This window comes from Myotis myotis, unplaced genomic scaffold (genome assembly GCF_014108235.1).
Source record: "Myotis myotis isolate mMyoMyo1 unplaced genomic scaffold, mMyoMyo1.p scaffold_m19_p_9, whole genome shotgun sequence".
In the NCBI taxonomy this organism is placed as follows: domain Eukaryota; kingdom Metazoa; phylum Chordata; class Mammalia; order Chiroptera; family Vespertilionidae; genus Myotis; species Myotis myotis.
In genome coordinates this window covers 72,546,809-72,559,435 of record NW_023416401.1, presented here as the reverse complement: position 1 = coordinate 72,559,435, position 12,627 = coordinate 72,546,809, and the positions used below count along the sequence as shown (strand labels likewise).

Genomic DNA, 12,627 nt, shown 5'->3' with positions numbered 1-12,627 from the left:
TTTTATCACCATGTGCAGTTATATATCTATGTAATTGTTCATCTTTGATTCCCACACTAGAAATTAAGCTCCATGATTATAGGTTAACTAGAGGCCCAGTGCACGAATTCATGCATTGGTGGGGTCTGGCCAGCCCAGCCCCAATCAGCAGATCGGGGCCGGGCCTGTGGGGAGGAGGAGATGGCGGGACTCACTGGGGCCCAATCAGGGCCAGGCTGACTGGGGGAGGGGCTGCAGGTGATTGGCCAGTGGGCCCCGCCCCCGATTGGGGTGAGGGGGCTGATTGGGGGTGGGGCTGGCCGTGGGGAGGGACTTTGGGCAGTGGGCCAGCTGGCCCACCCCTGAATGGGGTGGGGGGGGCAATCGGGTCAGTGGCCAGGGGAGGGGCCGTGGGAGGGTGGCCAGCCAGCCCCACCCCCGATTGGTGTGCAGGGAGCCAATCAGGGGTGGAGCTGGCTGGGGGGAGGGGTCATAGGCCAATCGGGGTGGTGGGGGCTGATCAGGGGTGGGTCCAGCCATGGGAGGGGCTGTGGGCGGTGGGCTGGCTGGCCCTGCCCCTGATCGGGGTGGTGGGGGCCCATCATGAGGTGGGCTGGCTGGAGGGAGGGGCTGCAGGAGGTTGGCCAGCAGACCCCACCCCCTATTGGGGTAGTGGGGGCAATCTGGGGTGGGACCCGCCAGGAAGAAAGGCTGCGGGAGCTTGGCTGGCCGGCCCCACCCCCTGATCGGGCTGGTTCACTGGCTGTAGTGGGCATCATAGGGACCAGTTGTTCCATCATTATGGCATTCTGGTTACTGGCTTTTCATATATATATAGATTACACATTGATTTCCACCTTGCATTTGGCTATGCTTATTCATGTTCCTGTCAAGCTCTTCCTCTACAAAATATTATGCTACATTTTAACATTTAGCAAAAATAGCATTTAGTAAGAACCCCCCCCCCCCCCAGACCTTGAGAACCTTGTCCTATCTAATATCACCAAGCATTCTGTGGCAACTACACTCTCTTACTTGCATCACTAGGTGCCCTTGCTTCAGGGCCTTTGCATTTGATATTTCCTCTGCTACAATTCTCTTTCCTGTGGTACTTTGATTACTAACTCCCTCCTTCCTCACAGAAGGGTCTACTCAAAAATTATCAGAGGACTTGTCCCTAACCATCCTATATCAAGTAACGCCAAGTTTTATCAATTTCATCCCCTTAGTCTTTTTTAAAAACCTTTTATCAGTTGACTATTATCTTTTCCACCAGAACATCGTTTTCATGAGGGCAAAGTCTTTTTACTGTGCATGGCTGTCTCCCTTACAAATGTCTACCTTAAAACAGGGCCTGAGATAGACACTCAGTAAATACTTGTGTCTTTTATTGAATTTTATAATCTTTAGATGCTTTTGAGAGTTAGAGAAAGGCTCTCTATTTGCCTGAGCTCCGTTATACTAGTACATGCTCCAGTTGGCTGTTATACTGCCCACTCCCATTGAGTAAAAAAGGAATCAAAATCAAGAAGCAATGGCCACTGTAGAAGGAGAAGATAGAAACACTAGACAATCAGAAGCATTTGACAAGTTTGCATTACCTCCTTAACGTAGCTGTTGGCTAGTTTTGAATCAAAATTTTGTTTCTTTTAATGACAATAGCATATGATAATCCCACTGTACCAGAGAATGCTGGAGGCTCATCATCGCCCATGTTCTCTTCTTTATGATACCCAGATATTATGTTCCCAGCTGCCTGGGGACTTGGGTAGAGCTATTTTATGGTTTTACCCAGTGTAAAGTGGCTTACAGCACTGTGCCACTTCTAGGTCTGGCCTATTAAAGAAAACAAAATAAAACAAAAACCCTTCTGCACATGGTCTTCCATGCTCTTTCCCTTTTGCCTGCTAGATGTCAATGCTTAGGAGAACCTTAGGATTCCCATGTTGAAGTCAGCACACCCTCTATTTGCCTGACTCCCTGAGTGACAGGATGGAGCTGCCACTAAGTTGAACATTTGCCTATTGATTTTGAGCCATTATACATTGTGGGTTTATTTAACATGCAATATTTGGCACATACTTTTTTTTTATACAGTCTAATTGGCTTTATTTGTTTATTTATTTACTAGAGGCCCGATGCACGAAATTTGTGCAAAAGTAGGCCTTCCTTCTCCCAGCTGCCAGCATCAGCTTCCCTCTGGCACCCAGGACCCAAGCTTCCCTTGCAGCCCTGGCTTTATCTGGAAGATTGTCCAGAAGGACGTCTGGTCTAATTAGCATATTATGCTTTTATTATTATAGATTTTAATAAATGTATTGGAGTGACATTGGTTAATAGGATCATATAGGTTTCAAGTATGCATTTCTATGATATAAGATCTATATATGGCACATATTTATACTTATTAAAAATTCATTGCTTATATGCAATTCAAATTTAACTATGCATCTTGTATTTTTATTTGCTTAGTCTGGCAACCCCACACTCAAAGCCCTTACACAGAAACTTGTACATGAATATTTGCAGCAGCATTATTCATAACAGCCAAAATGTGGAAACATCTCAAATGTCCATCAGCAGATGAAAATATAGTATATCCATATAAGGAATGTTATTTGGCCATAAAAAATAAGGAAATGCTGATGCATAAAAAACATGGATCAACCTTGAAAGCAATATGCTAAGTGAAAGAAGTCAGTTACCAAAACCCACATAGTATAGTAATTCCAGAATAGGGGAATCTATAGAGATGGAAGATTGATTAGTGGTTGCTTGGGACTGAGAGTAGGGGACTTGGGAAAATAGGGAGGGTACTAGCTAAAGGATTCATGGTTTCTTTTTGAGGTGATAAAAATGTTCTAAAAGTGACTGTGATGATGGTTACACATATCTGTGAATATTCTAAAAACCATTGGATTGTTCACTTAAACATATAATTATCCCATATAATAAAAGCCTAATATGCTAAGTGTCTGGTAGTCTGGTCATCTGTTCAACCAATCAAAGCATAATATGCTAATGATATGCTAAGGCTGCTCAACCACTCACTATGATGTGCATTGACCACCAAGGGGTAGACAGTCAACCAGTCAACCAGTTGCTATGACATGCACTGACCACCAGGGGCAGACACTCCAACCGGTAGGTTACTTTGCTGCTGGGGTCCAGCCTGTCAGGACTGAACAAGATGGGCCGGACATGCCCTGGAGTCCTCCTGTGGTCCCTCCTCGGCTGGCCAACCTCCTGCGTCCCTCCCCGGCCCCAATTGTGCACTGGTGGGGTCCCTCGGCCTGGCCTGCGCCCTTTTGCAATCCAGGATCCCTCAGGGGATGTCAGAGAGCCAGTTTCGGCACGATCCCACAGGTCAGGGACTCTAGTACATTTATAACTATAAAATGAGAATTATATCACAATAAAGCTGTTTAAAAATAAAAGTCCTTACTGCATAGCTTCATGTCCCTGCATGTTCTAGCCACTGGGTCATTGCTCTGATGTCTTTGCTACAACATGGGAAGGTGTTAAGCAGTGAGGGAGTTAAATTGTGGAAAGAACTTTGGAAAACATTTTTTTTACATTTTTATTTCAGCTAGTCACAGGATTTTCTTACTTTCTGTCTATCATAAATTTGTTGTAATATGAAGGCAGTATCAACATCTTTGTCTTTTTTTTAAGTGTACACAATTGATATTACCATGACAACTTACCAGTAGAAAAGTAAAATTCTCTGACTATTTTATTTATAAAATTTAGGTTTTAATGCTTGGCTCTGCAGTTCAGATGACAATACAATAGATTTTAAAGTTTTTATTTATAAAAGATATAAATTCTTTTCCTAGCCGGGTGACTTGGTTGGAGTGTCATCCAGTACACCAAAAGGCTGCAGGTTTAATTCCTAGTCAGGGCACATACCTAGGTTGTGGTTTCAATCCCTAGTCAGGGCGCATATTGGAGGCAATCAGTGTTTTTCTCTCACATTGATGTTTCTCTCTCTCTCTTTCTCTCACTTTCCCTTGCTCTCTCTTTAAAATCAATTTTAAAAATATCCTTGGGTGAGGATTAAGAAAATGATATGAATTTTTAAAGTGAACTGAGCAGTCATTAGAGTGATTGCATTAAACTACTATTTTTCCCATGAATAGATGAATTTTTTACATTCCTGTTTTATTTTTTAAGTTACACAAAACATGAGCAAAAATCTTTTTCTTTGTAGATATCAGTGAACAAAATCAAACAATTTTTATCATATATATTGGAACGAAGAAAATTGGTCAAAGTAATCAATAAAAGAGAAAATCTCTTGGAAAAAAAGAAGAATCAACATAAATTAAGAATAAAAGAAATTCAAAATAAAGATATCTCGAAAAGAAATAAAAATTATTGTAAGTTGAATTGCCTTTCACATGTAAATGTAAAATAACTGTATGTAATCTAAAATTGAATTTTAGAGCTACTGTTTTAAAAGTCTTAGGATATAGTAATAAATATTTATATATACAAAAGCCTTAAATTTGGCAGTTTCTGACCCTCATTTTAGATTCAGAATTTGTACTGATGAAAATAAGCAAGGTTAATAAATAGAACTCCTGGCGGGGGGAAATATCAAAAAATTATGCAGATAAAGCATTTATTAGCTATTCTGCTAATTGAAATCCTTATACTTTGAAGAAAATCAAAATTAATGTAATACTCTTATTTTCCCTAGTCTATCTGAAACTCCCCTGGTAAAGACATGCCTGATTAATGCATCAATTTCTCTGGATGCAGGAATGGTCTAGATTAGAGTCTAGACAATATAAACAAGGTCTGCATAGATTCTGTCTATATAAGAGTTAACCAGTGCTCAATCATAAAATTTAAGAGTCAATTTCAACATTTTAAGTCTGATGCATGAAAGCTTTCTCTTTTCTAACATATGTATGAATTTATATTTAAGAGCTCTGACAGAAAAAAATTAAGATCAGTTTTTAATGGCATTATAAAAAATTATATAAACATCTCTTTAACCTATTTTAAATCTAAGTGATGTACATTGAAACATTTCACCTGACCATTTTTTTTTTTCATCAAAACATGGCCTGCCTTTTATTCAGCATAGGTACACTGATTAGCATTTGTAGTATAAACCTCACTCAAACTGAAACATTTATGATTTCCCATCTCAAGTATTTAATAAAGTGAAGCACTAAAGACATTTATGGAGCAATCTGTGGGTAGAATCCTGCCATATATTTGCAGACTTTTCCCCTACTCATTCTAGATCATTGGTTCTCAACCTTCCTAATGCCTCGACCCTTTAATACAGTTCCTCATGTTGTGGTGACCCCTAATTTCATTGTTGCAAATTGAACATAATTAAAACATAGTGATTAATCACAAAAAAATATGTAATTATATATGTGTTTTCCGATGGTCTTAGGTGATCCCTGTGAAAAGGTCGTTCGACCCCCAAAGGGGTCGCGACCCACAGATTGAGAACTGCTGTTCTAGATGCTTCACCTACAATTAAATCGGGTAATTTTTAGTGGCCATCCTTTATCAAGTTTTTTCATAGTATTTAAGTTACACAGAAACACAATTTCTTTCTGCACTTGTATTTAATCAGTTTATATATTGTTTTATTAAATTCTATAATTATGATAAAAGTACAACTGGTACAAACAGGTTTAAGAACAAGCATTCCTGATTTTTGGTAAGCAAGGGATGGGAACAGAAGTTCACACATGCACAATCCCATGTGCTGCAAGAATTCTATATGCTGTGGACTTCAGTAATTTAAGTAGAATAAATGAAAAGAATTGGTTAATTTGGCAAGTAAGGTAGGTAATGGTTGTTTAAAAAAGCCTTTCCTGTTTAAAAGAGTAAGTAATGTCACCCTTCAAATGAAATTTCTTTCCCTTATATGCAAGTGGTTATAGTATGTCTAATAATCCTATATAATAAAAGAGTAGTATGCAAATTGTCCCCTCGACCGGAGTTCTTCTGGGAGTTCAACCAGGGGGCAGACCAGCCAGGGGAAGGGAGGGAGACCCCAGCCCGCAGCACTGGCAGGTGGCCAGGGGAAGGGAGGAAGGTCCGGCTGGCAGCCGGCAGCCCCTAGGGACCCTACCAGTGCACGAATTTCATGCACTGGGCCTCTAGTAATAAGTAATAAGCTAACTCTGAGCATTTTCTATATTATTTCAGTGCTTTATTCAATTTAAGGTAGTTTACTATGGTCTCCAATCTGATCTATAAGATGTGAAACCTGCAGTACAGCAAAATAAAATAATTTGTTTAGCATCACAAAAACAATGTTTAGTAGGGAAACTGAGATTTGAACTTAGATGGTCTGGTGCCAAAGTCCTCCAGCTCTTAGCCATTATGCCATATGCCTGTCACAAAAGAAAGCTGACAATATCATGAAATTTTAATCCTATGTGTCTCAAAAGAGTTTGGGGGAACTATTCAAGTTACACAATAAAGATACTGCAATTTCCCGAGTACTAAATTTACTTGAAGTTTTTAAGGGAAAATAAATAATGGTAAATAATTAAAAACATTTTTATTTTAGAACTATGTAATAGCTATAATGTATTCAAGACATTTCACATTTTGAATTATCAAACCTAAGACTTTAAAAATTGTCTTCCTGTCCTCCAGTCTTCTAGGGAGTGTACATGCATTCATTCATTGCTGCCTATCTAAATGCTCTAAGGACATTTGAAAAGCCTTGTCTTACAAGTTATAATATCCATTCACCAAGCTTTACATAACTTAGAAAATGTATCCTGCCAGAAGTAAATATAGAAGAGTTATTTACTGCTTGTTGTTTTTTTATGAGAGTCTTGATTTAACAATGATTTTTTTAATGTTTAAATCTTAATATTTTAAGAGCACTCTTCTCCATATTTACCCCAAAAGACTGGCTTGCTGCTCAATTGAAGAGTTGGCTCTAGATATACATAAAAATGTTGATGTGTGTGTTACTCAAAGTATCAGGTAGGGTTTTGACAGGAAACAAATGGCATGTTTAAACTGAGTCATTTGAGAAAAATTTAATAAAGGGACTATTTCTAAAGGCCCAGACAATGTTGTGGGAAACCACAAAGTATTTTCCAGGTTGGAACAGTAATTACCACCCCTAGGCCTGAGTGGTCACAGGGCAATAGTGGCTACTGGAATGCTGAGAAGGGAAGCAAAGTGGAGAGGGCTGTCTGACACAACTACGACCTCAGGTCAAAGGACAAAGTCAGCCTGCCACACCCAGAATGAGAAGCCAGGGAATAAAATACTCCTACCTCATGCTCTTCCTACCCTCCATCCCTCCTGCTGGTGCCTTTCAGCCCAACCTAACCAGAAGCTGGAGGAGAAGAGAGTTCATTGATCCAGTCCATGTGGGTTTGTGTGCCAGGGAACAGAATAGAGAAGAGTTGATCTAGACAGGCAATCAGAAGACATCCAACACACCAGGTTTTCCATACAAAGAAATTAGATGGCATGAACTAAAAGGATGGACTTTTAGTGATATGGAATAGTAGCATAGTTATTAAAGGTAAAATTTCAGGATATTAGAATTATGAAACTTTAGAAGTCATCTAATCTAATGTCATTTTTCATCCGGTATTTCTGGCAGATGACAACCAGCTTCTACTTAAATACTGGTGACCAAACTCACTACATCATATAAAGCAGCTTATGACATTATTTAATACATCTCTTTCTTATGTTCTTAATGTAGATTAAACCAAAATCACTTGCCAACAGTGATCTTAAGTAGTAGACTATGTTGATATTAAACTCTGCCATTTGGAGCCAGACCTAATCATCCTGTTATTGATTGCTCCACGCAGAGTACAGTGGAGCTGTTACCCTACCTCCCTGAGTACTGTGGCTCATACATATTGTTTCTAAGATCCTGCTAGTTGTTCTTGGTACCATTATCAGTGATGACATATAATGAACTTACAGCAAATTGAAATATCTGCTCACCTAACGTACTAAACCAGTGTATCAGTCAGGGCTCAACCAGAAAAAAAGAACCAATAGGAGATATATGTTAAAGGATTTATCGCAAAGCATTGCTGTGCATGATTGCATGGGGCTGCCTGTCAACAAGGGCAGGCTGGAACTCCTAGTCTAGCAGCTGAAGCCACTGTTTACAGGTTAAATTTTTCCTTCTCAGGGAAACCCCAGCTCCATTCAACTGATTAAGCCTTTCATCTGATTAATTCAGCCCAGCCCAGATTATCTGGATAATCTCCCATACTTAAAGTCGCCTGCTTATGGGTTTTAATAACATCTATAAAATACCCTCCCAGCAATAACTACTGTTTTATTTAATAACTGGGGACTGTAGCCTAGGTGAACAGACACATAAAATTAATCATTACAACCAAGTATCTTCCAATTCTTATATGTTCATCTAAATATTTGAATCTAAGCCTAAGATTTTAGATTTATGTATATTAAATTTTATTCTGTTTATTTTATACTATTATTCTAACCTATTGATTACAGCAGCTAACTCATCAGCTATTCTCTTCTATTTTCTGTCATTCAAAATGTTGATAATCATGCTTTCCAATCTTTCGCTCAAGAAGTTAGCAAGACAGGGTCAACCTTAGAGCCTTAATAATCCACCTTCAATAATCCACCATAAATTTCTAGAATTATATTTACCCACTGATCAACCAGATACAAGTCTACATGTAATGAGGTTGAAAAAATAACATTTTATTAACCAGAATACCTTGTAAAGTGATCACTGTCCTTGTTTTGGAAGTTGGCTTAATATGCATTTATGGATAGAAGGTAGGCAAACACCTTTTTCTGATGCCCCACCTCTAATCCACACAGAAGCCTAGTGTCAGCTGTTTCCAAGTATTCAAGAGTGGAAAGAAATTGCACTGTAGAGCCAGAAAGAGAAATCTTGTCATTTTATTTTTGAAGAGTAATAATAAAAGAGAATAGAAGAAAAATATGGAGAAATTAAGGGGTCAGAAAGATGGTTATTATGCCAATTTAAGAAACCAATAAAACATCAAAGTTGGAGAACCCAACTGAGGTTTTTAACTCATTGATAACCCTTAGAATTGTTTTTGTTAGTGAAATTAATGATCTCATTTTGCTTTATAAAATCTTTGGTAAAAATCAACCTTCCTCATAAATGCGTTGTAAGAGTGAATATTTTGGGGGAACAACTAGAAGTGATGTTGAGTTACCTAGGAATATGGGACAACCTAGGAAATGTACCTATTGAATCAAGTTAAGAAAGTAAAGGAAGCTATGGAGAAGTAACCTTCTAAAGGGAGGGTTTGAACTTCACAGGTTGTGGAGTGAAACAGGAATATGGGCTACACATGGGTGTCAGACTGACTAAAACTGTGCTAAATTCTATTCTCATCCAACATTTTGTACAAAGCATATCATAAAAGATGGGATATGAGTGTTCTGTATAAATGCTATTCTCAGACTTGCTAGTCCTTCAGATGTAAGAAATGAGATTTAATCTAACATTCTCAAAAAAACATTTCTAATTCTTAGTGATCACATCACCTTAACTGAAGGCTCACAAACCATGCATCTGTTCTGAAAATTCAAGAGATTTCCCTGGCCTATATGGCTCAGTGGGTTGGAGCATCATCTCATACACCTAAAGTTTGGGCGTTTGATTCTTGATCAGAGCATACACTGAAAGGATGTGAGTTCCATCCCCCGTCAGGGTGCTTATGGGAGGCAACTGATCAATGTTTCTGTCTCTCTGTCTCTGTCTCTGTCTCTCTCTCTCTCTCTCTCTCTCTCTCTCTCTCAAATCAATAAAAATATCCTTGGGTGAGGATTTAAAAAAAGAAAAGGTAAGGATTTAAAAAAATAAAGAGATTAACATCAAGCCATTTCTGGAATATTAATATATTTCTCCCTATCTTGAAAATAGAGGAACTACTTATCCATTTCCCATTCTCTACCATTTGTAGCTTTACCTAGAATTTCTCAAATATAACCAATAGCATTTTACTCCCATTACCTCAAGGCAAGATCTATGCCTGGCTTAGTATCTGTCACATAGTTAATAGGAAAAATATTTGCTGAATTAAACTGAGTTAAATTCTTTCTATATAGAGGTAGGATATAAACTCAGGTCTTCTTACTCCAAGTCTACCATTCTCAATAACATACAACAATATAGGTGCTATATAAAAATAACAAAGCCTGCCCTAACCGGTTTGGCTCAGCGGATAGAGCGTTGGCCTGCGGACTGAAGGGTCCCAGGTTCGATTCCGGTCAAGGGCATGTACCTGGGTTGCGGGCACATCCCCAGTAGGGGGTGTGCAAGAGGCAGCTGAATCGATGTTTCTCTCTCATCGATGTTTCTAACTCTGTATTCCTCTTCCTCTCCCTTCCTCTCTGTAAAAAATCAATAAAATATATTTAAAAAAAAAAAAAAAAAATAACAAAGCCTTACATTTTTAGAGTACATTTGAATAATTTTACAGTTGAACACAATGCTTTCACATCCATTACATTTTTTAAAATGGCATGTTCATTTCACTCAGCTAATTATTCTTTCTGAATCAGAATTGAGTCTAATAGAGTAATTATCTTTATTACATTGTTAGCAAGACAAATCAATAATTAATCATGCAGAGGGAACAATGGAGCCTGTTCCTGCAGGCCACTGGAACACTGCCTTCTATATTCTTCAATGCATTTCCCTGACAAGGTCCTTCCTGGCATTTCTTGGATTTAATCATTATTAATTTTGGAAATCAGATCATTACAATGTTCTTGATTTGTGGAGGAACTGTTTTTGGAATCTTGTGTTAAGCCAATCTTGGCATTCTTTTTCTTGTTTCTGTGGTCTGTGACCAGGTAGGCTAAATTTATCACTTGTTTTCCACTTTAGGGACTTTTGGAATGTACGTGGAAGATATTGTGAAGTGCCATTTAGATCCTCTCTTCAATGAGGGGACTTGTTGCCCCAGTTGCTGGCAGTGCTGTATGCAGACAGCCTTCAAGCAGTCAGTCCCTTCAGGGACTGTCTCAGGTGCAGAATACTGCATAGCCAAGGTTATGCCTCCTCCCTGGGGCAGCCCACTTCCTATGACTAGTCAATTCAGGAGCATAAAGACTGGACCATATCAGCCTAACTTGGGATGAGTTAGAAAAGCCATTTAAGCTCCAGAGCACCCTGTGGGGTCAGAGAAGGGTTTAATGGGCCTGCATCATAGCTTCTCCTGCCCAATCCATCTTCTTCCCCAATTGTGGTTCCCAAGGGCACATCTTTATAACACTATGAACTCTTAAAGTCTGCTTATCAGGAAACCCAATCTACATGCCATTTCCTATTACTAAAAGTTTTTCTTTAAATCAACAGAAGTTGTATGTAAATGAGTTGTTTTTAAAAGAAAATTACTGAAGATATCCCATTCTAGCAAAATGGTGGGCTAGTCCAATGTGGAAATCCTGCTGCTACAAATAACTGAAAAAGGATGCCTAAAGCTTGCCCAAACTTTTATAATTTTATTTTTAATGCAGAGCTGGGCTCTATCATTTATTTCCTTGGGTACTAGAAATGATGAAAAATAAGCATGGGCATTGATGTTTTGGCAAGCTATGATCAGAACTGGTAATGGGCCCTGGTCAGTGTGGCTCGGTTGGAGGATTAAAAAAAAAAAGAAGGACTGGTAATGGGATGAGCCTTGGATTTTTCTCTTTTTTAAAATATAATTTTATTGTTGATAGTATTACAGATGTCCCTCACTTTTTCACCCTTTATCCCCCCTCCTCCCAGCCCCTAATCACCTCCTCAGGTCTTCACCACCCTATTACCTGTGTCCATGGGCTATGCATATAAGTATATAGTTCTTGGTTTATCTCTTCTTGTCCCCCCATCCCCACATTGAGGTAGGTCATCCTGTCCCATGCCTCCATGCTGTGGGTCTTATTTTGTTGGTCAATTCATTTTGTTCATTAGATTCCACAGATAAAGGAGATCATGTGATACTTGTCTTTCTCAGATTGGCTTATTTCACTTAGTATAATATTCTCCAGGTCCATTCATGCTGTACCAAAGGGAGATCCCTCTTTTTTACAGCTGCATAGAGTTCCATTTTATAAATGTCCCACGGCTTTTTTTATCCATTCACCTACTGATGGGCACTTGGGCTGTTTCCAAATCTTAGGTATGGTAAATAATGCTGCTGTGAACATAGGGTGCATTTATTCTTTCTTATTGGTATTTGGCGGGGGGGGAGGGGAAGGTAGGATATATTTTATTTATTTGTGTCTTCTCTGTTTCTTGATGAATCTGGCTAGAGGTTCACCAATCTTATTGATCTTTTTAAATAGCCAGCTCTTGGATTTATTGATATTTTGTACTGTATTTTTTGTCTCTATGTCATTTATTTCCTCTCTGATCTTTATTGTTTCCTTCCTTCTACTTCTGCTAGGATTTTCTTGTTGTTCTCTTTCTAATTCATTTAGCTGTAGGGTTAGGTAGTTTATTAGTGCTTTTTCTTGTTTCTTGAGATAGATCTGTAATGCTATGAACTTTCCTGTCAGGACTACTTTTGCCATGTCCTGTAGGTTTTGGGTGGTTGTGTGCTCATTTTCATTTGTTTCCAGGAAGTTTTTAATTTCTTGCTTGATCTCATTGGTAACCCATTC

The 12,627-nt window shown here is 38.8% G+C and overlaps 1 protein-coding gene across 1 annotated transcript in view; it reads left to right on the top strand.

Moving 5' to 3' along the window:
* Window positions 1-4,174: 4,174 nt before the first annotated feature.
* The window catches only part of SEL1L2 (SEL1L2 adaptor subunit of ERAD E3 ligase), a 63,207-nt gene continuing 54,754 nt past the window's right edge, over window positions 4,175-12,627 (top strand). The window contains exon 1 of the mRNA XM_036323321.1: window positions 4,175-4,361. The gene's annotated coding sequence lies outside the window, so the exon portion shown is untranslated. The remainder of the gene's footprint in view (window positions 4,362-12,627) is intronic.